At 43.6% G+C, this 27956-nt stretch overlaps 1 long non-coding RNA gene across 2 annotated transcripts; it reads left to right on the top strand.

Moving 5' to 3' along the window:
• The first annotated feature begins 177 nt into the window (after positions 1–177).
• On the top strand, positions 178–27956 carry LOC137357073 (uncharacterized). Of its 2 annotated transcripts, none has more exons than XR_010971128.1 (4): positions 178–215; positions 3537–3667; positions 24956–25037; positions 27615–27956. It is a non-coding gene; the product is annotated as an uncharacterized lncRNA (long non-coding RNA). The 2 variants fall into 2 exon arrangements; XR_010971129.1 differs by lacking the exon at positions 178–215 and adding an exon at positions 371–506.

The following is a 27956-nucleotide window of genomic DNA, read 5'->3' as shown; positions in this document are numbered from 1 at the left end:
TCTGTTGTGCTGCAATGCCTCATGGGGATTGTAGTTTCTGTCGCGGGTCGGTGGTCATGGATGCGGGCGGCAGTGGGGCCGGCTGGCGGACTACAGATCCCAGAGGGCATTGCGGCGCCGGCGGCTTTCCCGCCGGCCAGACCGGACTACAAATCCCGGCGCGCATTGCGGGCTGTCCGCCGAGCGCGTCGACGGATTCCTCTCATGGAGAGGTGGTAGGTTAGCGGCTGGGAGTTTTGTCACGCTTAAACACAATAAGTTTTCATGTAGATATTTTAAATAATATATGCAAGGCCTTACAAGTAAAATTCGAGTGTGTTGAGTGGGATTCGATTTCCTCCTTCGCTCGGAGTACAAGGGCCAGCAGAAACCTTTCGGGCCGAGTGGCCTGATTCCTGCCCAAGGCGCTTGAGTGGCGACTGGTGGCCAAGCCTGGTTACTACAGGAGAGAGAACAACGCAGACCTGTGTTTCTGTTCAGCCATGAATCGAGTCAAACACCCGAAGGTGCTTCACAGTTGTATTGTAAAACACAATAAATGCTGAGGTTTAAGAGCAGGTCAGAGGCTAGGAATCCTGCGGCGAGTAACTCATCTCCTGACTCCCCAAAGCCTGTCCACCATCTACAAGACACAAGTCAGGAGTGTGATGGAACACTCTCCACTTGCCTGGATGGGGGCAGCTCCAACAATACTCAAGAAGCTCGACACCATCCAGGACAAAGCAGCCCGCTTGATTGGCACCCCATCTACAAACATTCACTCCCTCCACCACTGACTCAGAGTGCCAGCAGTGTGTACCATCTACAAGATGCACTGCAGCAACGCACCAAGGCTCCTTAAACAGCACCTTCCAAACCTGCGACCTCTACCACCTAGAAGGACAAGGGCAGCAGATGCATGGGAACACCACCACCTGCAAGTTCCCCTCCAAGTCACACACCATCCTGACTTGGAACTATACCTCCGTTCCTTCACTGTCACTGGGTCAAAATCCTGGAACTCCCTCCCTCACAGCACTGCGGGTGTACCTTTCCCAGGTTGGCTGCAATGGTTTTAAAAAGGTGGCTCACCACCACCTTCTCAAGGGTCATTAAGGGTGGGCAATAAATGCTGGCCTTTCCGGTGCGACCTGCATCTCATGAACACATGTTTTAAAATGGCACTGAGCCAAATAAGGTGATATTCGGGCAGGTTTCCAAAATCTTTGTCAATGGGATATGTTTTAAGGGGCGACTTAAAGGAGGAGAGACGCAGAGGTTTCGTGAAGGAATTCCAGAGCTGAAGCCCAGGCATCTAAAGGCACAGCTGCCAATGGTGGAGCAGTTAAAATTGGGGACATACAATATTGTATATTGTTGATAGCATTTCAGATGTTGTGTCGAGTTTTGTCGACAGAATTCTTGGAGTCTGGGTGGGTCTCGACATTAACTTTATTCTGTTTACACAACTTTATACACTCTCCTTAAACATGTTCTGCCAGCACCTCTCATAATTGCTTCTTCCAAGTCTATTACCTATGTGACTATCACATCACCATCACCCCTGCAGTGGGAGGGGTTACTCTCACTGTCTCAAACATTAACCCTTTCAGATCTTTATGCGACATACAGAAGGCCACAGTTGGATGAGCGCAGAGATCTCAGAGGGTTGCAGGGCTGAAGGAAGTTGCAGCGATAGGGAGAGCCATCAAGGGATTTGAATTTTAAAATCAATGTGTTACCAGACTGGTCAGTGAGCACAGGGAGTGATGGGTGAAAAGGAGCTGGTGCAAGGTAGGACACAGGCAGCCGAGCTTTGCATGAGCTTAAATGTATGGAGGGTGGAAGATGGGGAGTTAGGCATTCAACCTGCCACCTTCATTCTGTGGTTGGAGTCAGTACAAAGTGCTTGGCAACTCTTCACTGCTTTAACCCCTGCTCACCTCTCTTTTCTTCACTCTTATTTAGTGGCTCGCTTATCTTTCTTGCTTTCAGCTGTCTCGTCCTCAAGTTCTGGAATTCTTTCTCTCAACCTTTCTCTCCATTTTAGGCACTCCGGAGAACCCTCCAGTTTGACCCAACATGTGGTCTTTCCTCCTGATAGTTTTTTCTTTCATTTGGCATCCCATTTTTTTCTGATTACCTTTTCAAGTGCCTTGTGACATCATGTCAACAAGTTGTGGATATTCAGACCAATAAAGAAACGCTTCAAAACCAAGGCTAGACTTGTAATTCTGTGAAATAGTCACTGTGGTTTGGTATTGATTTTAATAATTTCTTCCAAATGAACATGGTCCATCTTTTGAATTGCATAGTTCAACAAAAATGCCTCGGTGTAATTGTGACATTTCTTAGTTTCCTGGGATTTCCTGCAAGACTTTCTAAAAGTGCATTTCCCTGCATCCTACCCCAGCATCCCCAAATACTGCATGGAAGTGGGCAAAAATAAATTTCATTCACGGTTTCCACAGATGAGCGTACTTGAATTAAAAAGGCAACATGCTGGTGGCATGCAGCAGGTCATTCAGCACCTGCAAAATGAAAAGATTGTTAACATTTTGAATCTGGACCCTTTTGGAGGTATTGGTCAATGTTCTGCAGGGTTACCCTGTGCAGGCATGTGAGCTTATCATTTTAAATTTGTGACAATTCAAAATCGAGTCCTCGGGGGCAAAGTGAGCTTTGTTCTGGAGGTGGAAGAAGGCTATCAAGGTGACAGACTGTAAAGCTTCGCTCCAAGGAAGGCAGCGTTTAAGCACAGTTGGGTTCATCCTGACTGACCATCGAAGCGGATTGGTTTTGGTGTCAGAGTTGGCAGAGTTGAACACGATGGCTTCAGTCTTGTTAGCTGAAAAAAAAGATTTGCACTGATATAGTTCCTTTTGTGACCTCAGGATGTCCCAGAACCAATTTACAACCACTTTATGAAGTGTAGTCACTGTTATAAGTGCAGGAAACGTGGCAGCCAATTTGTACACAGCAAGCTCCAACAAACTGCACTGAGCTAAATGATCATATCATCTATTTTAGATATGTTGGTCAGGACACAGGGGAGAACTCTCCTACTCCTTTTTGAATAGTACCGTGGGATCTTTTACATCTACCTGAGAGAGAAAACGGGGTCTCAGTTTAACGCCTTATTCCAAACTCAATATTGGACAGGCAGCCAGGTAATCAAGCAACACTGGAGTCAATATCCAACTGTGTTTTTGCTTTGCATTATGTTAACTTTTGAAGGCAGTTGGGAGAGAGTTTTGCTTTGGATACCCTTGTCCAAGACATCCTCGGGTATTAAAAATAACATGTACTAATTGACTCCTGACAAGGCCCACGCAACTCTTTCCAGCCTCTTTCATCCTGTCATCTTGTAACTACATTGGCAAGTGTCCCTGTCTCAATTTCTGTCAATAAAATGCAGCTGAGTACTTGTAAAATATTCCAACAAATGTGACACCGCTGAAGCAATGTTTTAAGAACACGGCAATGTCATTGAGACTGAAAGTCTACCTTCTGGAAGAAGTCAGCATTCACTAACAAGTATGATTTGTGCCCAACAGATTGAATATTTCAAATTGCACAGATCTGTATGAACTAATTGATGCAGCATGGAAGAAATCAACTCAACAAAAGCTGGCACTGTCAACGTGAGAATAAAGAATGTGGTCCAGAGTCTTGAATGAGAATCAAGGTACTGAACCTTGTCGAAAGCGAGCAGCGTGAGTAGTAAGGGTGGGAGGGTGGGTGTGAGGATTGCAGGTGGTGGCAGGGAAATAAGTGTCGTTTTCAACCTGGGTACAAAATGAATGAGTTGTGGACCTGCCAAGAAAGCACATGGAGTTTGCACGATTTTTCGGTTAACATGAGGAAAGATATTTTCGTGCTGCTGCCCAGTGCAGTCTTCTCCCAAAGCTGGGGTAAAACATCAGTGAGACATCAATGTGACAAAGTGGGGAAATAGAATGGAGTTCAGATCTCCAACCACGAGAGGCAGAGTAACCTATAACATGTTTTTTGAGCCTTGGGACCAGCCAGGTGGACTGCAGCAATCTCTTCCAGGTCTGTATGTTCCTGTCTTCCTATGACGCTCCTTTCTTACAGGCTGACGCAATGGAAACCCTAAATGAACCAGTCAACACACCCACATGAAAACCCATCATATTGTTTAATACCCTGCCAAGCACAGTGATTCAGCCCAGCATACCCCAACCCACCATGTTAATACCAAGCCGAACACTGCACTGTTGTCACAGAATGACTTTCAATGAGGTACAACCGTGCCAATAAACCCATACTCGGAACAATTACTCCAGAAAATAGCATATGAGCAAAAGTGTAATGATTTCACCCAAAGGCTGTACGCATGTTTTTAAAAAATTGGGAAAGCAAGATTAGAAATAGGAAATAGTTGTCAGGCAACACATTCAAACAGCAATTAGAACATCCTCAGATTAAATTCTTGCCTTAATTTCAATGGCATCTTATTGCCTAAAATATGTTTAACATGTAACCTTTATTGTGCAGTCTGTGTTGGTGTGATTTCTGTGAAAGGGTAATGAACTTTCTGGTATAGCAAATGGATGGAATCTTATAAATTAGAGACAATGGCTGGAATTTCACACCTCCCCAAAGAGTGGGATGGTGGTCGGGGTGGGGGGGAAGAGTGCTGGCGGGGGGAGTGTAAAATGGGGCATGAGGCTTGGGCAGGCCCTTCCTGACCCGCTCCCACTTTTGCCGCCACTTTACGCAGGGCCCGCCCATCCCAGGCCAATCAAAGCCCTTACGTGGCCAGTTAATGGCCACTTAAGGGCCTCCACCTGCTCCACTGGATTTTACCCTTGACTGATGGGCAGCCCAGGCCCGAGAAAAGACGCCTGTTAAAAGTCTGTCAGAGGGCTACCCTGATGCCCCAACCACTCCCAACGCCTAACTCGCCTCCCTGTCTCCCCAATCAACCACCCTTGCCTTGCAAGGGCCCAACCGATTGCCCCCGGCGAGGCCCCAGAAACATAACCATTCTCCGTGGCTCGCCGACATCTTCCATCTTCAGCTGGGTTGCAGTCCCAGTAGTGGCCACCGCTCCCGGTGGAGCTGCTGGCCCGCTGATTGGCCAGCAACTCCATTAGGCGGGACTTCCTGCCTCAATGAGGTGCAAGTCCCACCTCACACCAATTAAAGCCAGCAAAATGCGGCCAGGCGGGCTCGCTACGGACTTTTGAGTTGGTGGACGACTCCTATCCGCCGAGGGTAAAATTCCGGACACTATATTAAAATAGTGTAGAATTTGCAGATAGCGAGTATATCGGTTTTCTGCTTCACGAGATGTATCTGATTCTAGATGTGTTTATTCAATGCACACGAACAGCAGCATTGCCTATGGCAGTCTCGAGTTGATGTCATTTTCAAATTTGCCGATGACATAAAACTAGGAGGGAATGTAAGTTGTGAGGAGGATGCAAGGAGGCTTCAAGGGAATTTGGACAGGCTCAGTGAACGGGTAAGAACATGGCAGATGGAATATAATGTGAATAAGTGTGAACTGATCCATTTTAGTAGAAAAAAACAGAAAGGCAGAATATACCTAAAATGGTGAGAGATTGGGAGGTGTTGATGTCCAAAGAGACTTTGGGTGTCCTTGTTCACGAGTCACCGAAAGCTGGTATGCAGGTGCTGCAAGCAGTTCAGAAGGCAAATATGTTGGACTTCATTGCAAGGGGATTTGAGTACAGGAATAAAGATGTATTGCTTCAATTGTATAAAGCATTGGCGAGACCTCACCTGCAGTATTGTGTACTGTTTAATCTCCTTATCTAAGAAAGGATATACTTGCCATAGAAGGAGTGCAACAGAGGTTCACCAGACTAATCCCTGGGATGGCAGGATTGTTTTATGAGGAGAGACTGAGGAAACTGGGTCTGTATTCTCCAGAGTTTCAAAGAATGAGAGGTGATCTCATTGAAACTTACAAAATTCTGACAGGGTGTGACAGGGTGGATGTGGATAGGATGTTTCCCCTGGCTGGTGAATCTAGAACAAGGGGTAACAGTCTCAGAATAGGCCAATTAAGACTGCGATTAGGAGGAATTTCTTTCCTCAGAGGGTGGTGAATCTGTGGAATTCCCTACCTCAGAGGGCTGTGGAAGCTCAATCGTTGAGCATGTTCAAGACATCAATTGATAGATTTCTGAATACTAATGACATCAAGGGATATGGGGATAGTGGGGAAAAATGGCGTAGAGGTTGATGATATGTTTGAATGGCTGATCAGGCTCGATGGGCCAAATGGCCAACTCCTGCTCCTATTTCCGATGATCCTAAGATCCTATTTGTACTCCTCAACACATTTCAAAGTCACCATCTCTGTCTGTCACTTTGCAAGACATGATAAGCATTTCGCAATATCAGCACTGCACAAGTCACATTGCATTCAGAGTTCGAGTAAGGTAGTGGAGGCAAAAACCCTGGAATCATTTTAAAAAAAATAGAACAATAATTGGTGCTGCGCGAGGGAAGTGGGGAGGAAGAAACTTCAGGTTCTTTTCAGATGGATGTGTTAAGATGGGCAAAATGTAACTCTGCATCAGTATCCAGCCCAACCTTACCACCACATCTCTCGACTCCTTCACACCTCTCTGAGATTGTCAGACTGCTTGTCTAACATCCTGCACTGAATGAGCAAATATTTCCTCCAACTAAATATTGCTCAGACTGAAGCCATTGTCTTCAATCCCCGCTACAAACTCCCTTCTCCAGCCACTGATTACACGCCTTATCCTGGCAACTGTCTGAGGCTGAGTCAGGCTGTTCACAACCTTGGTGTCATATTTGACTCCGAGATGAGCTTCTGACCACATGTCCGTCACATCATTAAGACTGCCTGTGTCCACCTCCACAATTTTGCCCAACTCCATCCCTGCCTCAGCTCATCTGCTGCTGAAATTGCCGTCCGTGTCGTGTAACCTCAAGATGTGATTATTTCAGTTCTCACCTGGCCTGTCTCCCATCTTCCCATAAACTTGAGCTCATCCAAAACTCTGCTGCCCTCATCCTGCACCAGGTCCTCGTCACCCAGCACCCCTGTGCTCGCTAACCTACATTGGTTCATGGCAACACCTTAATTTTAACATTTTCTTTCTTGTTTTCAAATCCCTCATTGGCCTCTCCCTATCTGCAGAAATTCCTATAACAGCAGCACCACATCACCACCACCCACCTCCCCCAACCCCCTGGCACACCCAACACATATCTCTGCATTCCTCCAATTCTGGCTTCTTGTGCATCCCTGTTTCCATCGCTCCGCCATTGGTGGCCGTGCTTTTAGTTGACGAGGCCCTAAACTCTGGAATTCCCTCCCAAAATCTCTCCACCTCTCTCCTCCTTTTAAGACACTCTTTAAACCCCACTTCTTTGATTAAGTTTTTGACCAACTGTCCTAATATCCGCTTTTGTGGCTGTGTCAAATTCTGTTTGATAATGCTCCCGTGAAGTGTTTTGGAATGATTTACTGGGTTAAAAGTACTATATGAATCCAAGTTGTTGTTCATGATTTTGTGATGTGACTAAGAAGTTGCTTTTTTTGTAATGACAGAAGTAATCGTCTTGGTTGAATAGGCAGGAGCTGTGAAAGTGCAAAAACAGTACAAATGCTAAAAATATATCTACTTATTAAAATGTGTAGCTGGCTGTGCAAGAATGCCATCCTGTCTGTTGAAAGGTGAAGAACTGCCGAACGTGCACTGATTTGCAATTAATGCAAAAAATATACATGGTGCCATGATTTGATTTCCCTGATTTCACTGAGCTACTCACCTCGTGCTGCTGAGTTGTTCCCCTGAAGAGGGGAAGCAAATTATTGACCGGGCCTATCCACTGCTCGGCTGAAATGCATCTTGCAACTCAGGAAGAGCAACGTTGTCATAGTTTGAGAAAGCCACCTCCCCTTCTCTTTTGGATGTTTCGCCCCAAAGGAACATTGAGAGGTGAGAACAGGCAACGAACGAAGGTCAAATGTGACAAAATATTCCTTCATGTGTATTTCACATTATGAATGGAAGGGAACAATTGCATTGACATTGGCCTGAATTCTTGGGAATATATGTAAGTCCTGCAGCCAGGGCTGAAAGTGTGAGCGAACTCCGCTCCACAGGCAGCGGGACCCTGGATGGCATTTTGCAGGCGATGGCGAATTAACTGGCCACTGTCCAATCAGCCAGCCCAATCAGAGGGTCAGCGGTTCAGCAGTTTCGACAACATGACCACTCGCAGTGGTCACTTTTCAGGTAGTCACTGCCGAGGTTGCATCACAAAGGAGAGGGCACCTCAATGCCAAGGCACCCTCGAAGACAGCTGAGTTTTCTTTTTGAAGAAGCAATCAGGGGATGAGTTATTCCACTGGCACCGCCTTGGGCCCGAGGGCACCTATTGCTGCCGGGGGGCCCCTTTCTGGGCCATCAGGAGGGAGGGCTACCCCCCAGGAACCCCTGCTGGGTTAACCCTTCTGACCTCTCCAGACGGTGGGGTGGGTCCTCCCAACGCAGGCAAAATGCCGGCCGAGGGCAGGAGGTGGACCTTAATTGGGCAAATAATTGCCTCGCTTGGCCAGGGCGGCTGGAAGACGTCGGGCTCCCCTCCCTTCACCTTCACCTGCCATATTGCCACCTCTCCTGTCTTCCAGCCCATCTCCAAAGGGCTGGAAAATCCAGCCCTATGGGCTGACCCTTGCTTATCAGCTGATCCAGATCTCCTACAACTTAAGTAGAATTACTATTACTGAGATAAATACAGCAGCCAGTTTCTGCACAGCACTGTGCCACAAAAGAAAATGAAGGAATGACCAGAAATATGTGTCGGATGGTGTTGATTGTGGGACCAGTGTTGGCCCGCTCTCCTCGTGGACTTGAATTTCTCCCTTGTGTCTCTAACCACAGGCAGACACAGGACCTGAGGTGCTTATTGACAAGAGGGAACTACATAGTTTTACTGTGATGTGCTTGGATTTGTACCCTATTTCTTTAGGAATATATGAGTAAAGAGAGTTAGCCATTACATATTTTGTTCGCATCTTGCTACAAGCTAGCCCTTGTCCTCAACTGAGTCAGCTGTTTCAGGTTGCAGTCACTTAATGTCCACGATCTTCATCTTCTATCTTTTGTGTGTTTTCATTCAGGTTTTCCTAAGCAATATCTACTTAATATCTGGAATAAAAACAGAAAATGCTTGGAATACTCACCAGATCTGGCAGCATCTGTGGAGAGTGAAACCACAGTTAACGATTCAGATCGATGACCCTTCATCAGAACTTCCACTTGATATTTCTTGGCTAGTTCTGCAGCACAAATCTTCAGTCCTACAGCCTGGATATTGTTGGGACCCATAGTCTTTCCAGTATCCAGTGCCTTCAGCCATTTCTTGATTTGACATGGAGTGAATCGGATTGGCTGAAGACTGGCATCTGTGATGCTGGGACCTCAGGAGGTGGCCGAGATTGATCATCCACTCTGGCTGAATATGGTTGCGAATGCTTCAGCCTTTTCTTTTGCAGTAATGTGCTGGGCTCCCCCATCGTTGAAGATGGGGATGTTTGTGGAGCCACCTCCTCCTGTTAGTTGTTTAATTATCTGCCACCATTCACGACTGGATGTGGCAGGACTTCAAATCTTTGATCTGATCCATTGGTTGTAGGATAGCTTAGCTCTGTCCATCACATGCTGCTTCCACTGTTTTGCATGCAAGCAGTCCTGTGTTGCAGCTTCACCCAGTTGACACCTCATTTTTAGGTATACCTGGTGCTGCTCCTGGCATGGCCTCCTACACTCCTCATTGAACCCTATGAATCTGTGCCCTCTGGTTATCGCCCCTTTAGCCATTGAAAACCTTTACTCTATCTAAACCCTTCATGACTTTAAACGCTAATTGAATCTCTTCTTGGCCTTCTCCACTCAAGGATAACAACCATTACACTCAACTTACTCATAAGCTTTTAACTACAAAACAAATTTATTAAGCAGCGATAGAATAAATTAGTTTTTTTTTATTCGCTCATGGGATGTGGGCGTCACTGGCTCGGCCAGCATTTATTGCCCATCCCTAATTACCCTTGAGAAAGTGGTGGTGAGCTTGCTCTTGAATCGCTGCAGTTCTTGGGGTGTAGGTACACACACAGTGCTGTTCAGAAGGGAGTTCCAGGATTTTGACCCAGTGACAGTGAAGGAACGGCAATATAGTTTGGAGTCAGGATGGTGTGTGACTTGGAGGGGAACTTGCAGTGCTGCCGAAGGAGCCTTGGTGAGTTGCAGAAGTGCATCTTGTAGATGGTACACACTGCTGCCACTGTGAAGGGAGGGAATGCTGAAGGTGGTGGAAGGGGTGCCAATCAAGCGGGCTGCTTTGTCCTGGATGGTGTCAAACTTCTTGAGAGTTGTTGAAGCTGTACCCATCCAGGCAAGTGGAGAGTATTCCATCACACTCCTGACTTGTGCCTTGTAGATGGTGGACAAGCACAAGCAGTCACAAGAGTTATTAAGCATAGCTAGCACTTTGTAAAGGAAAATAACTAGCCTCGCATTCCTCTGCTAAACTGAGATGTAATAAATTTTCTTGTGCAGTGCTTTTTTCATTTTCAAACCAACAAAGCAAGATATCTAGAACAGCAGGTCTGGCAGCATCTGTGAAAAGAGAAGCAGAGTTAACGTTTCGGGTCAGTGACCCTTCTTCATTGTTTTTATTTCAGATTTCCAACATCCGCAGTATTTTGCTTTTATTAAAGCAAGACATCTGGCCTGACTAATTCACCTCCAATTCCTGATGTAAGAAAATGGGTTGATAAATTCCTTCAATGGACCTTGTGAATTTAAATGACTGTTAAATTCAAAAGGAACTGTCAAACACCAATTTGAACAAATGACGCAAATTGTTTGCATTTGAATTGAATTGTTCAGCTCCTTCCTTCGGGCATTGTCCAACAACAACTTGACTAATTGTTACAAAAATGACATCAGGTAAAACTGGATTCTGATTATTTTTGAGTGAGGCTGGTTTTAAACCCCTTGTATCCTGACAGCATTAAAGATGTCCAAAGCAACCTAAATCCTTGACAGAAATGCTCTATTCAGCATGATGTCAGTCTCTCCTATGATGTTTAACAAAGTCATGTTTTCAGACCATCACCTTATTGCTAATGTACTGTTGATGCAATAGAGTGTTAAGGGTAATCAGGGCAGAAACTTGTGGCTGTGTGTCAAGAGATGTTGCAGATATAGTGAGAAGATTTCCTCCGATGACTGTTAACAGTAAAAATGTAAACGGTGTCGTGAAAACCACACCTGACAAAATGAGACATATTAATTTCATCATTATTTTTAAACTGTTACTGGACTGAATAGCGTGGTTTAAAAGGACAGTGGCTGGAAACATGACTGCTTGTTTTGCATTCTAAAAGACAGTTTAAAAAAAAGAGTCAATGGGAACTGCTCACTGATTCAATTAACAAAAATTTGTCTGGGCAACTGTGATCCACATCTTGTCTGTGTAGGAGACAGCGCTACACCACTACACCCCCCCCCCCCTCCCCCCCCACCTCAACTGAGAGCTTTGAAATCTACAAACAGCAGGAGCGGTTGTTCCAAATCAGGGGTTAGTCACATGACTAATCTGTGAGCCAACTTGAAGTTTTGAATTGTGCTGAGAGGACAGTTTGATAAGAGACTGTAATTTGAAGACAACAGAGAAGGATGGTCTCTCCCTCCCTCTCTCTCTCATGAAGTTCCAGGGGATCCACTGAAGCCACTCAAACCTCAAATGATAAGAATTCTGCAACAAAACAAGTTTGAAGGTGTGCACTAGGCCCCAACGAGAACTGTAAGACAACTGCAGACCAAGACTTTACATCAAACCCAAAAGCTAGTAACTGAACTCCAGCTATTACTTTAAACCTTTCTCCTCCTCTGTCTCTATTTCCGTGTGTGTTTATCGTGTATGCATGCTAGCGTGGTCACGACATGTGTTTCCAGTAGTTTTAACCGAATTAGAGTTTTAATAAACTTATACCTTTCTTGTTTAAATCTAAGAAAAACTGTCTGGTTGATTTCTTTGCCATTACAATTAGAGAGCAGTAAACAAGGATTCACTGAGGGGAAGCTAAAACCACGGTGTTATAAAAGTTAAACCCTGTAATGACCAAACCAGGCAAAGGCTGAGAGGGAACCCCTAGACCCCTTTCTCACCTGGCCATAACCACTGGTTCTAAGAAGGTCTTATGACAAATGAGAGGAAGTATCTTTGCATGTCCATCAAAATTCTGTCTTGGCACTATTTTGCAAAGAAAGAACTTCAACTCCAGTTGCAGCAAAAACTCCTGAATCGTTCACCGTTTTTTCTTTGTTAATCCCACAAAGCTGCAATTATGGCTGATTTCTATTTTCTTTATCGAATTTAACCCTGTTCCTGGATAAACACACAGTCACTAAAACACAAAACAAATTGCTCATTAAAGGATGCACCTGATCAAAACAAGTCAAATTGTTATTTTCCACATCATTTCTGTCTTAATGAACAGTTAAAGTGGGATTTAATGTCTCTCCAGTGTCTTGGCCCAATTTATCTACACAAATCTCCTGAAGATACTTGACAGCAGGAAACTACAGTTATTTTTACAACCGTAACCATTCATGATTCATGAACACAGGTTGCAATGGAGTAACAATAATGCTGAGACATGAAAATCACGTATGTCATTTAGAGGTTACTGACAGTTTACTTCAATGTATTATGGAGAATTGCACAGATTTAAAGTATTTGGTAAAAGAAGCAAAAGTGACATGAGGAAAATTTTTTTCACGCAGTGAGTGATTGAGGTCTAGAATGTGCTGCCGGAGAACATGATGGAGACAGGTTCAATTTAAGCATTCAAAAGGGAATTAGGCAGTTATATGAAAAGGAAGAATGTGGAGGGTTATGGAGAGAAGGCAGGGGAATGGAACTGAGGGAATTGCCCTTTCAGGGAGCCAGGACACGAAAGGCCGAATGGCCAACTTCTGCACTGTAACGATTCTGTGATTCTGGAGTCTGTGAAAGAGGCAGGACCAACAATGACAAATGGATATTGTGTTCTGGTCAGGACCAAGAAGATACCTGAGACAAGACAAACCATATTCTATTTGCAAGTCGTTGAGACATGAGAACCTAGTAGACAAAGGCACAGCGCCAGATAACTTCAGAGAGTGACACTGCAGCAAAGATTTCTCATTTCCACTTTAAATAGGTTACTAATTTATCACCAATAAGTACATTTGGGGAAGGCTAACAAGGCAAGGGAATTACACAATAAATGGTAGCATACTGAGAAGCGTAGAGGAACAGAGGGACCTTGCAGTGCATGTTCACAGATCTCTGAAGGTAGCCGGACAGGTCGATAAGGTTTATTATTATTTATTATTGGAAAAATTCTGAGGGACAGGATAAATATTCATTTAGAAAGCCAGAGATTCATCAAAGACAGCATGATTTGTTCAGGAAAGGTCATGTCTGCCTGAAATTATTAAATTTTTTGAAGCGGTAACAAGGAGGGTTGGTGAGGGTAGTTCCCTTGATGTAGTCTATATTGGTTTTAGCAAGACTTTTCATAAGGTCCCGCGTGGCAGACTGGTCAGGAGAGTAAAAAAGCCCTTTGGATCCAAGGCAAAGTGACCAGTTGGATCCAAAGTTGACTCAGAGGCAGGAAGCAAAGGGTAATGGTCAATGGGTGTTTTTGTGACTGGAAGGCTGGTTTCCAGCAGGGTTCCACAGGGCTCAGTACTAGGTCCCTTGCTTTTTGCAGTACGTGTCAATGATTTGGACTTGAATGTAGGGAGTATGATTACGAATTTTGTAGACAATACCAAAATTCCTGTGCGGTTGAAAGGAAGAAAGCTGTAGGATAGCAATGGTGGGCTGAACAGTGGCACGCAGAGTTCAGTGTGGAGAAGTGTGAGGTAATGCATTTGGGGAAGGCAAACAAGGCAAGAGAATACACAATAAATGGTAGGATACTCCAAAGTGTCGAGGAACAGTGGGACCTTGGAGTGTAGATCTAAAGGTCCCTGAAGGTGGCTTGACAGGTAGATCAGGTGGTAAAGAAAGCTTATGGAACACTTTAGTTGCCAAGACATAGCATTAAAGAGCAGGGAGGTTTTCTGGAACTATGAAATACTAGTTAGGCCATAGCTGGAGTACTGCATGCAGTTCTGGTCACTGCACTTTAGGAAACATGTGATTACACTGGAGAGGGTGCAGAGGAGATTAATGAGGAAGTTGCCTGGATTGGAGAATTTCAATTATCAGGAAAGACTGGAGAGTATAGGGTTGTTTTGTTTGTAACGGAGGAGGTTGAGGGGAGATTTAATTGAGGTGTAAGAACAGTGAGGGGCCCAGATAGAATGGATAGGAAGGCCCTATTCATGTATTTGAGGGGTCCACAACCATGGAGCATAGATTCAGGGTAAGAGGTTGGAGGTTTAGAGGGAATCTGAGGAGAAAGCTTTTCATCCAGAGGGTGGTGGCGATCTGGAATTCACTGCCTGAGAGGGTGATCGAGGCAGAAATCCTGATAACATTTAAAAAGTACTTGAATCTGCAATTGAAGTGCTGTAACCTTCAAGGCTAAGGACCAAAGTTAGAAAGTAGGATTAGGCTGGATGGCTTTTGTCAGCCGGCACAAACACGATGGGCTGAATATCTTCCTTCTATGCTGTAAATTTCTCTGATTATTTTTACATTGGTGCAGAAGTAATATCACAAATTTTGTTTCAAAAGTACTTCATAAAAAGTCACTTTTATTTGTTGAGTTTTTTCAGATATTGAAAAGAAGAGATAACTAACCCATAACCCTCCACATTCTTCCTTTTCATATAACTGCTATGTAAAATGGGGTGACTGAGCACGTACTGTATTGTCAAAGGTTGCATGCGATGTTAAACTGGGGCTCCATTTACCTGTTCAGGTGGGATGTTAAAGATCCCTTGGGTTTAGTTGAAATGCATGGAGGTCATGGTCAATATTTCTCTGTCTATCAAGTCTACCAATGACTTATTAAATCACATTAATTCATCTCGATACTGTTGGTGGGGTCTTTCTGTGCTCAAATGGCTGCTCTTTTTGCTTACCCAATAGTCACAATAAACACCTTTCCTCCTGATAGCCACTTCTCCATTATAACCACAGATGAGATGATTCCACACATAATCATTTCAAAAGGACATGCAGGCACTCAATTTATTTACCAACCTGACATGATGACTGACCCTATTTAAAGGTCGACCTTGTCCCACACACACAGGCTTTGCAGAGATGCAGACATCTGAAATGCAATAGCCCCCAGAAAGAGCTGCGTGAAAACATTTGCTGCATTTCTGTAATGGTTAATACCCACCTGAAGGAGGCAAGATCAGACCTCATTTTAACATCTCACCCACAGAATGGCATCTTCAACACAGCAGCACTCCCTCATTTGTAAAACAGAACATTGAAACTCGTGAGCCCTGCCTCTTGATGGGATTGCTGCCATATAATCTATCACCACAAATACGCGTATCTCCATATCGCAGTCTTTATCACTGCTAGTTCATGAAGACCCCACTAAATATTCAACTTCAAAAGCAGTATCTCCTGGAGTACTGGGCTATTTTGAATGTTAAATTCATCATTCTCCAGGAAAGATTGATTCTCAGTTCCAGAAGCTGCTGTTTCTTTGCCTTTTGCTTTCTATATCATGCCATTTCACATATTCTGCTCCCATTATTTGTGTTCTGTTCACATTGTTATGAATTATATCCAAACTGCTTAATGAGGACCTCTCTGAAATTGTGAAACTTTTCAACAGATTCAATTCATGCAAGTTGTGTCTTCAGAAATATTAAGTGTGCACAAGAGAACCATAGAAAGGAATCAATTCCATCTGATTTATTACAATTTACATTCCAGTGTCATTTCAAGCTTAACATTAATTAAGTCAGTTTTGGTTCAGACTCTCTTGAGAATACCGTGGATAATTCTGCCACCAGGGGGCTCTCACTGCAAGCATTTTGATGCTATTTGTCCAAAGCAAATCTTAACCTTCCTGGGTTACAAAGAATAACATAGCACAGAAACAGGCCATTCGACCCAACAGGTCTGTGGCATGGTTATGAGCCTCCTCCCAATCCCTTCATCTCGCCCCATTGACATATCCTATACCTTTCTCCCTCTGTACTTATCTGACTTCCCCTTCAATGCATCTATGCTATTTACCTCAACTACTCCATGTAGCAGCAAGTTCCACAATCTTGCTAGTCTCTGGGGAAAGAAGCATCCCCTGAATTCCTTATTGGATTTATTAATGACTGAACACCTTCAAAAGTGGAACCATCTTCTCTGCATTGACTTTATCCAACCACTTCATAATTTTAAAGACCTCTGTCAGGTCTATCCTACCCCACATGGACTGCAGCAGTTGAAGAAGGCGGCTCACCACCACTGTCTCAATGGCAATTAGGCATGGGTAATAAATGCTGACCTAGCCAATGACGCCTACATCCCCTGAACGGATAAAAAAAAAAAATCTCTTATCGGCCCCAACCATATGAACACTAGGGAAAGGCAATAAAATGACAGAATTTTTTTTTTTTTTAAACTTCTTCGGGATGTGGATGCAGCCGGCAATTAGTGCCCGTCTCCAGTTGCTGTTGATGTTGGAGGTCAACAGCCTTCTTGAACCACTGTAGGTGGTGAAAGTACTCGCAATATACTTTTCAGTAGGGCAAGCCAGCATTATGACCCAGCAACAACAAATGAATGGTGTTAAAATTTATCAAAGTTGAGACAATGTGCTAATTTAAAGGGAATGTGGAGGTGATGGTGTTCCCGTGCACCTACTGCCCTTTTCCTTCTCGAAGGTGTAGGCTGGGGATTTGGGAAATGCTGCTGAAAAAGCTTGGTGACGTGCATCCTCTAGTTGGTAAACATTGCAGCTGTGGTTTTCCAGTGAAAGAGATAGAGGTTGTTTTGAGGTGTTGGCTGGTGTGTCAGTCAAGAAGAGTGTTTTGTCATGGATAACATTGAGTTTCTTGCAACTGCAGCCAACCAGATGGAACATGTTCCGTCAAACTCCTGATTTGCGCCTTCTAAGTGGTGGAGAAGCTTGGGGGAGTAAGGAGATAAGCCACTCTCAGTGAGAATACCCAACCTCTAACCGACTCCTCTAGCAACGGCATTTTTATGTTGAGCTTCAATGTTGGTGGGAGATTTGACAAGGATAATGTCAGTGAATGTCATATGGAGGTAGTTCGACCTTTTAGTTGAGTTTAGTTTAGAGATACGGCACTGAAACAGGCCCTTCGGCCCACCGAGTCTGTGCCGACCATCAACCACCCATTTATACTAATCCTACACTAATTCCATATTCCTACCACATCCCCACCTGTCCCTATATTTCCCTACCACCTGCCTGTACTGGGGGCAATTTATAATGGCCAATTAACCTATCACCCTGCAAGTCTTTGCCATGTGGGAGGAAACCAGAGCACCCGGAGGAAACCCACGCAGACACAGGGAGAACTTGCAAACTCCACACAGGCAGTACCCAGAATTAAACCCGGGTCGCTGGAGCTGTGAGGCTGCGGTGCTAACCACTGCGCCACTGTGCCGCCCTGTTGGTAATAGTCCATGTGGCATGAATGTTGCTTTCAACTTATCATCTGAAACCTGAAGTTTATCCAGATCTTGGTGCATGTGAACTTTGACTGCTTCATTCTTTGAGGAGTTGCAATTGGAGCTGATCACTGTTAAATCATCAGTTAACAGCCCATTTCTGACCTGATGATGAAAGGAAGATCATAGATGAAGGTAATTGGCCTGAGGATACTACCTTGAGGAATACCTGCAGCAGTATCCTAGTGCTGAGATGATAGGCTTCCAACAGCCATACAATCTTCATTTATGCCAGTTGTGACTGCAGCCACGAGGGAGTTTTCCCCCTGATCATTATTAAGTTTAGTTTTACGAAGGCTGCTTGATGTCAAGAGCAGTCACTCTCATCTCACCTCTAGAATTTAGCTCTTTTGTCCATGTTTGAATCAAAATTTCAATGAGGTCTGGAACCAAGTGGTTTTGGTGGAACCCAAACTAAGCATTGTCGAGATCAGTGCCACTTGATAGCACTGTTGAAAACTCCTTCATCACTTGGCTGATAATTGACTGAGTTTGATATGTCTGACTTTTTGTGGACAGGATGTACCTTGGCAATTTTCCACATTGTCAGGTAGATGCCAGTGTTGTGGATATATGGAACAGTTTAGCACAGGTCTTCTGCACCACAGCTGGGCTGTAGTTAGGGCTGACTAACTTTGTTTTGCCCAGTACACTGAGACATTTCTTTATTTCACATGCAGTAAATCAAACTGGCTGAAGACTCACTTCTGTGCTGTTGGGAACATCAGAAGGAGACGAAGAGGATCATCCACTCAGCAGCCCTGGCTGAAAGTGATTTCATAGACTTCAGCTTTGTCTTATGCAGCATTTCCAGTAATTTTTGTTTTTATTGCTGATTATTCCACTTAGTCTAGTGCTGCAGCTTCACCAGGTTGGCACCTCAGTTTTAAGTGTGCCTGGTACTGCTCCCAGAATGCTCTTCTATACTCCTTGTTAAACTAGGGCTGGTCACCTGGCTTGATGATGATGGAGGAGTGAGCAATATGACAGGTGGCAAGGTTGGAAATTGTGTTGCTATACAGTTCTGTTGATGCTGACATCCCAGTTTGACCTGCTAGATTTGTTCTTAATCTATCAACAGTAGGTGTGACACATAGCACAATGTAGGGCATTCTTAGATTGAAGATGGGGCTAGGTCTCGATAAGGACTGTGTGGTGGTCAATACTATCAATACTGCCATGGATTGATGCGCCTGCAACAGGCAGATTGGTGAGGACAAGGCCAAGTAGGTTCTTCCCTCATGTTGGTTCTCTCACCACCTGTTGTGTCTGGCAGCTACATCCTTCAGGACTCAGCAAGCTTGGTCAGTGGTGGTACTGCCAATTTACTGTTAGTGATGAACATTGAAATCCCCCATCCAGAGTTTGTTTTGTGCCTTTAGCGCTTCTTCCAAGTGGTGTTCAAAATGGAAGAGCAATGAATGATAAGCTGATGGAGGGTGATAGATGGTAATCAACGAGCAGCTTTCCTGTGTGTAACCTGAAACCATGAGACTCCCTGGGATCTGGAGTTAAATGTTTAGGACTCCCAGATCCATTCCCAGCCGACTGAACATCACAAAATCAATGTAACACCCACCTCGTGTGGGTCAGTCCTGCTCATGCAACAATACATGCATAGCTTGAGATGGTGATAGAGGTCTCTGGGATGTTAGTTGATAGATATGATTCTGTTAGTTTGACTTTGTCAGGCTTTTGCTTGACTGGTTTATGGGACAGCTTTCCCAACTTTGGCACCAATCTCCATAATCCAAGTGAGGAGGGCTGAGCAGCTGAGTGTGCCTTTATCGTGCCCTGATTTGATGCCAAGTCAACTCAAACTGAGGTTAGTTCAGAAAAAAAAATCTTAGAAATTACTTTTCAGCTTTCTCCAGAAGCCAAGTAAATCTCCAGTAAAGCACTGTAACAGCTGAACAGCAATTTCCCCCATCAAACTAAAAATGTTCTATTTCATGCAGAAATTTGAAGGATTCAAGCGAATCATTTTGTTTTCAGATAACCTGAGTAATGTGTCTTTTTTGTGTTATAGCTGCTGAGGTGTGAAGCTCTGAGTACACATATGAACGCATGCTCGGAGCTCTCTCCTGCCATGCATAATTATATAGCTTATTAGGTAACTCTTACCAGCTATACTTTGCAAGATGCAGCACTTGGTCATATATCGCTAATAAAGTTGCAACTGAAGAGAAGTGTTGAAACCTTGGATTTATCATAAATTTAACATTCTTGAAAACTTTTTCATAATTACAGTGCGACTATTCACTGCAATAATTTCAGGACGCTCTGGTCACCCAATATATGTTTGCTGAACTGCAGCATTTTAGATTACAGTCATACATAATTCAGTGAAGGTTAAAAGAAAGCAAGACTTGCATACAAATGGCATCCTTATTTCTCAGAAAAATTCAACATTTCTTCACATGCAAAGAATTACTTTGAAATGCAGTGACTTCTGTGGGTTGATGTGGCAACAATTTTGCGCACAGATCCCACCAACATCAGTGAGATAAAGACGACCTGTTTCTAATGGTGTTAGTCATCATGGAGAGTTCCCTGCTCTTCATACAGTGTTGTGGGATCTTGAATGTCCATCAGAACAGATGGATCAGTTTCGGTTTAACTTTTCATCCAAAGGACAAGTGTTGTTAAACTATATCCCTCAAAAAAATCTTTTACTTTATCTTTGCAGTGAGAAGATTATTAGCTAACACTAGAATGGCTTATTGCACATGAAAGTGCTTTTGTGTAGAGTATTGTCACAACAAGATGGTAAAATCTGTGACCATTAAATATTTTGATTGACAACAGCATCGCACTCTTGTCAATAGATTGAATAATCTCCCTGAGTTCTCATTGAGCATCTGCTGGTTTCCAAAACATTTCCTTATTATCAGTTGAGGAATCACATGCCGAATCATAGAATCTTACCATACAGAAGGAGGCCATTTGACCCATCGGGCTTGTCGTGGCTCTTTGAAAGTTCTATCCAATTAGTCTCACTCTTCTGCTGTTTTCCTATTCCTTGAAAATGTTTTTTTTTCAAGCATAGACCCAGTTCCCTTTTGGCAGTTACTATCTGCTTCCATCACCCTTTCAGGCAGTGCATTCCAGATCATAACAATTTGCTACGTTAAAAGAAAAGCTTCTCCTCATTTCACTTCAGGTTCTTTTGCCAATTATCTTAAATCTGTCTTCTCTGGTTATCGACGTGCCTGCCAGTGATAACAATTCCTGCCCATTAAATCTATCAAAACACCTCATTTCAATATCCCATTAATCTTCTCTGCTCAAAGGAACACAATAGGAACTCTTCACATAGCACCTTTGACTGACTTATTCATACCTCCAAACTCTTATGTGTGCACAACCCCTGTAAATGTGACACACTGCTGGGAACCCTCTTCAAATGCTGACAATCTGGGAACCCCTTTCGTGAACATTGATGCAATTCCTGAGTCCCTAACTTCTGATAGGTGGTGTTAGCTACCTGAAGGGAGGCAGTGTGATCATTGCAGATATCATTTTTTATTGATGTATACAGGAACCGAAATAACATGCTGGTAAGTTGTAAAATGTAGAAATATAATGACCTTTGTTACAACCGAGGCAGGAGTAATGCACTGTCAATTCAGTCCCATTACTCCACAGGTCACAACATATTACTAAAGTTTACCTGAAATTAGCCAAACTAAACATTTTATGAACCCCCAGAATAAAGCAGACCAAACCAGGTATCTTTAAACAACAACAAATTCAATATTTATGAATGAATGAACTAAATCTTAATCAATGCTAAGATAAATCTGTCTGAAAAGACTTTATAACTTATTATTCCTCCTAACCCTCATGCACACATACATAAACATTCAAAAATGAATGGTTAACCAATTCTAAATTGATGTTTTAAATGAGAGCTGTTTCTTAGGAATAATAAACCAACTGGTGGGTTACTTTCCCAGATCAGTGAGGTGTCCCAGAGTTGAATAGTCAGATGCCACTTGAAGTCTCCAGGCATGTTTGATGAACAGTCTGTAATGGATAGGCATTCATGGTAATTCGGCTGCAGTAGGCATCACACATATCTTTCAACAAGGAGTATATCAACAGGTCTATTTAGATTTTGAATTAGCAATCTATCAGTAGAAACTTTACTGACTTTCCAGAACTCCCTGAAACATGAAAGGCAACAGAAAGTCACTCCTGAGGCAGAGACTTCTTAGAGACTGGAAGTAAAAAGAAATTTGCTACCTCCATCAATACAAATATTCCTTCCAGGTTCTTTTCCTCTTTCGACAAAACACAGCAAGTAGGCTTCGCTGGTCCGCCAGATCAATCTGGTTCTAGCCAGTCTTTACACACAGTCAAACTGATACAGTATGGCATGTGACCTCTCTCTTTTGCTGTTGCTTAGGAAACAGGCTTGCAGCTCACACACTGTTCCCATAGAATATAAAAACAGCTCTCAGTCTTTAGTTTATAACCAGAGAGAGAAAAAAACTCTTCCATGACACCTTGTAGACCCACGTGGGGACCCGACTTTGAAAACCAGAGCACTAAGCATTGTATATAGGCACTTGTAAAATCTCAGAAAGCTAATATATGCCACACGTGATGCTCAGGAGATTATGATTTGTTTGTGTGTGCAAAATAACTAGTATAGTAAGCTTCTGACCTTGTCACCTCGTCTATTAAGAACAGACACTTTTTTCCACTTTGCATTAAGTGAATTATTTTATGAAGTAGAGACTGACTCTTACACAGAAAAACTGAACTCTGGGACTGAGCTGTGAAACTCTGCATTGTGAAAAAAATCTGAATCTGCAACTTGAACAAATTTCTCAGGCTGGAAGTTTACCAGTGACTTTTTTTTTAAATTTCATTCACAGGATGTGCATGTTGCTGGCAAGGTCAGCATTTATTAATCATCCCTAATTCCCCTTGAGAGGGTGGTGGTGAGCCATCTTCTTGAATACAACTGAGTGGCTTGCTGGGCTATTTCAGAGGGCAGTTAAGAGTCAACCACATTGTTGTGGGTCTCGAGCCAGACATAGGCCAGAGTGAGTAAAGACAGCAGATTTCCTTCCCTCAAGAATGTCAGTGAACCAGACGGGTTTTAACAACAATCTGGTAGTTTCTTGGTCACCATTACTGATTCTATCTTTTTATTGCAGATTTATTTAATCAGTTGAATTTAAATTCCCCAACTGTCGTGGTGGGAATTGAACTCATGTCTCAGAATTATTAATTGAAGCTTCTGGATTACATGTCCAGTAAAGTAACGACTATGCTACTGTAACCTGAAAATTTGAAATGTTTGTTTTCTGATCAGTCTCACACAACCAGCACCAACATACAAAGTATGTATTTTTAACGTGCCTTTTAACTGGAAGCGAAAGTTGCACTGGTTTGTTGTGACTTGCACTTGAAAGATGGTTTGCTTTAAATCTTTGTGGAAAATCCAGATTTGTCAGTGGTAACTGTGGAATGCATTTATTATTGGAAATTACTCTGTGTTTTCTATTGACAACACTTGTATTCTAAATGAAGCCAAGATTTGGTTTCTGTATAGATAGTAATTCATTGTGTGAAGGGCTTTGAGACATCGAATGTGATGAGTTAAACCATTATAATTACGCATGTCAGAGCCTGCAGCATACACCATAATTCATCTTTAATAGACACAGAACAAAACCATGCTTCTGCTTTTATTTACCCCTTTTTCCTTCACTCAATTAAATGTTATGAGGAATAGGTTCCAAATACTGCTGTCTGCCACTCTTAGGGACAAGATGGACTCATTAGCCATGAAAGGAGTGACTGAGAAGTGATCTTTTGAAGTATTTAAAATGCTGTGTGATAACAGGAGTGGTTGTTCCTAAGCATGGTTCAAGTCAAACTCCGAATACAGGACAGTGGGACACAAACTGGCAAAAGACAAGTTCAGGACTGGTGTTCAGAAACTTTTCTTCACACAAAATGACTAAAACCTGAAATTATCCTTTGAGTCAGATCATGGAGACAACAACTTTGGAGACATTCAAGAAGCAGTTATGTACACTGATAAGTGGCTCCTAGGTTTCTACAGGGGGATGGGCCTCCCTCATTTGGACATGTTTTTGTCTGATTTACTCTGCTGGTTGTGCAGTTTTCCCCCTTTTCTTCCTGCCTCCCCTTTATATAGTTTCCCCCACAGGGTATTCTATGCAATAAGAACAGCAAGTGCTGGAAATACTCAGCAGGTCTGGCAGCATCTGTAGAGATTGAACCAGAGTTAACGTTTCAGATCTGTGACCTTTCATCAGAAGTGGTTTTATATGCATCCTCTAGGTATAGATAGATGCTTTGCATTTCTGGACTGTGGCTCTCTCTACCAACAGGTCAATGTCGAGCCCAATTCCCAGCCAGCAACATCCATTATATTGAGTGGCCGCAGTTTGCACTCTGAGCCCCCACACTGCTTCTGACCATTAAAGCTTTTATGTTTGAAGAGTCCAGGCAGGAGTGCCCACTTCTTCCAACAAAAATTTCTCCTTCACTTCGTGAAATGCTGCTTTTTAAGGGCACTTTGATACCATACTGCAGTTATATTCTGTGGTATGAAGCCCTGGCAGCATGAGACTGCCTGCAATATTTGCAGCATTCTGCATTCAGATTATGACTGAACTCTCGAGTTACACCATCACTTTTCTATCATTGGGGAGTGGATACGACTTCATGGGGAAGGGTGGGTGGGAGGGGGGTTTGCAGAAGTGACATAGAACCAGACAATAAAATTTTTGTCTCTTCAACATCCTGTTCAGTCAGGTGAAAACCCAACTATGCCGGTCAACAATAGCTTGTATTCATATAATTCCCTTCAAGTGGAAAACAGTTCAAGACTTATCATCAGAGGACAAGATCGATGCCAGCCAGTAATGGAAGAGGACAGATGACTGAATGGTCAAAAGGACTGGTTTTTAGAGGCTCAAAGGCCGGGAGGGAAGCAGAGAGCCAAAGGGGTTTAGCAAGCACTGGAGATTAGGACCAAGATGTAGGCTGCAAGATCTTTACAGGGTAGAATATAACCCCAGTAAGGTGTCTTTGTGGCCTTAAAAAGTGGTCACACCTGGCATCAATCCAGTCCCTTCTGATATCTTTGTCTTTACGAATTGCAATGAATAATTGTAGATTTAGACACAATTTCTAGGGACACAGTTTCTAATTTGCCTCTATGGGTTTAAAAACCCCTGGTCTTCATGCATACTTTGCTCATCTTTTGCAGGCGAGATTGGGAGAGAGCCCCAGATAAGCTGTGCTTCATAACTGTCTTGATGAGACCCGACACAGAAGCTGCTTTCATGAAGGTGAGTAATTTGGCACGGAGAAATCTCAGAACTTTATGCACTTAACCTTATGCTGCTCGGCGTTGTCCCAAATGGGCTGAAAGTGGCCAGTTTCTGAGTGGATCTGAACAATATTCAGTCATTTGCCCAAGCCATGAATGATGCACTTTGATGCCATCCCTTTACTTTGATGATGCTCTGTCATATGAAACTGCAGGCGGCTGTAAAGGGACGGTTTCCTGTCGTTACAGATATAAAACACCCGAACTTGCTCTGCTGGGAAGGGGAATGAAATTTCGGAATTTGGAGGGTCCTTTCTGTCCAGCACTTGATCGAGACCAGCACTGGGTGTAGATGGGCGAGTGGGGCTGGGGTTCCTCCTTAAGGTGTTCGTTTCAATCAAAGCCTTGTCATTCTACGTGTTGTACAGTATTGCTGGGCTCTTCCGCTTGCCTGCTTCCAGCAATATGGAAGGTGCGGCCACCTGATTCACAGTTTCTTTGTCGCGGGATACAAGTAGTTAATCGCTAGTTCCAGATGCAGGGTATGCGGTCCCGATCAAACCCTCATCCAAACTCATCACATCTCAGCATTGAATCTCCCCAAACTCAAGTCCGACTTAGTCTTATTGAAGAGTTGGGTTTTTTTAAGGCCACCAAAGGGGTCGATGTGCAAGGCCACCAGTGGGCGTGTTTATCGGGAAAGCGCGTCGAATCAACACTGGTGTCATGAGCCTTGCTCTTTCAGGCGCTTTTCAGCGCTGAAATGGAAGGCCAGGTTTATTTTGCAAAAGCATTGGAGCCCCTTTAAGCAAACAGGCCATCTGCTTGCAGAACAAAAACATTAACTGGAGATCATATTAAAATGTAATCCGAACTCCATCGGACTGTCAGTTGGAATCGCTTTGTAATGCAAATTGAAATATGTAAACTTGTGTCGGAACATGTGTGTCGGGGTGAATGTCTGTCTATCTTTCATGGTAGCCCGGCAATATCATCCCGTGTGCCTTCGCTGGGACATGGATTGTCTGAGCGGCTGAGGGTCCAGGGGTTAACGGGGCCCCAATAATGATAATCCATCCAGAGTGTTGCATTCGTGTGTGTTTAGCGACTGAAGTCATTCTGTCCTGGGTGGCTGAAGGGTTTCCGGGGTCATTGGTGATATTTCATGACGGTGAAGTGTGTGAAAAATCTGCACATGAAGGTGGATAAAGTAAACCTTTTGCCTGATTCTCCCAAGTGTTTGTGCCAGAGATAAACCCTTGTGTTTTTGGAAAACAGGCCTTGGTGTGTGGAGTCCGCTGTTTTGTAGCTGATATTGGTGCTCACAAGAAAGAAAATAGGAGGGCTCAGAAACTAAATATTCTGTCTATTGGAAGTCGAACAGAAAATACTCAAAACACTCAGTCGGTCGGGCAGCATCTGTGGAGAGAGAAACAGTTGCAGCCTGACCTGCTGAGTGTTTGTCAGCCTTCTCTTAAAAACAAATTCTTTAATAAAACGGGGATGTTTGTAGTTTTGGCAGTGGGTGAGAGGAAAGAGCTGGAGGACCGAGTTGTGTGTGGATACCCTGCCCCGTGTTTGGCGCTGGCTTTCCTCTTCCTGCCTTGCACATCGAGCTGCGGCATTTGTCCAGGATCTCTGCCAGGCTTGTTTTTCTGTGATTGTGAAAGATACGGAGGAGTGGCCTTTGTATCTGCGGCTTGTCTCGCGTTCGGGCAATCACTCCGAATCAATTGTGTTGTCTCAAAGTGAGTCATGCATTGCCTTGCTCTGTTATCCGCTGCAGGAGACAGAGCCGGGACAGGGCGAATGGGTTGGAGAGGGCAGCAGGATCTGTGCTTTCTCCATTCACCCGCCTATTCGCCCATTTGGTCAGTGTAAATCTGACCGGCGCTACTTAATATTTACCCTGAAATTGAAAATATAATTTACTGGTGCCCTCATTTGAATACGAGCCAATATATCACCCTTTGCCCTGACCTCATAGTTAATGAGCTTTCTCAAAGAACAGACCAACGCTTAACCCCTAAAATAATGGGAAATATTCTTTGCCAAATTGAGGGGAGGTTCTGTTGAGCAAGGTAACAACTTGCATTGATATAGCGCCGTTTAGCAAAACATCCCAAGGTGCTTTCTCAAACAAGATTCGACAGGGATGGAAGTGAGGCGTGAATGAGATGGAGAATACGGAATGAGGCAACTCTGTAAAATGTATTTATACTTCAGTCGGTTCTTCGGCTCTTGCTGTGCAGTTGTGGCGCTTGAATACAAGCCCACACTCTGGTGTGTTTGTGTGTGTGAGAGAGAGAGGAGTGTCAGTGTGGTATTGATCAGACTCGGATTCCTCGCCTTCCTGCGCCCGCTTCAGCCTCACACAGTTCGACAGTCTGAAATCAAACCGCTGATTATCCACATTGAGAGCAAATGCCTCAAAAGTTCATTCCGACTGCAGGACTGTCCGAGCCTCCGTTATCATGCGGAATCTGGCCAGACATCGAACCGAGTTAAACGCAATCTTCCCCGATATGTCATTTAAATATTAGATTTTAGAGTGTCTTATTTATCCGGTTCTTTCCTTACTCCATTTACCTATTAGGTCACGTTTGAGAGCAGTTCTTCAATAAAAGTGTCTCAATTTCGAACGACATATTTCCGAAATAAAACCTCCATCAAATGGACTCAAGGATCCCAGACATCGGTAGGTCAATGATTTCAACAATTGCATTGAATTGGATATTAAACAATCAGTTTATTCTATTTCTCTGCCAATTCGCCCTTGATATAACCGCGGTTTGGGACAAATTGAAATTTCTCTGCTACCAGCTGGCCGAATTTATTCGTCGGATAATTCGATGCAAAGGCTTTGCAGGGAATAAGAAACGGGGATAAAGACCGAAATTAAATATTTATCCACATGTAATGCCCCTATTTTGTTAAA

Source organism: Heterodontus francisci, chromosome 47, assembly GCF_036365525.1.
Source record: "Heterodontus francisci isolate sHetFra1 chromosome 47, sHetFra1.hap1, whole genome shotgun sequence".
In the NCBI taxonomy this organism is placed as follows: Eukaryota; Metazoa; Chordata; class Chondrichthyes; order Heterodontiformes; family Heterodontidae; genus Heterodontus; species Heterodontus francisci.
The sequence above is the reverse complement of the archived record's forward strand: the minus strand, read 5'-3'. Positions and strand labels throughout refer to the sequence as shown.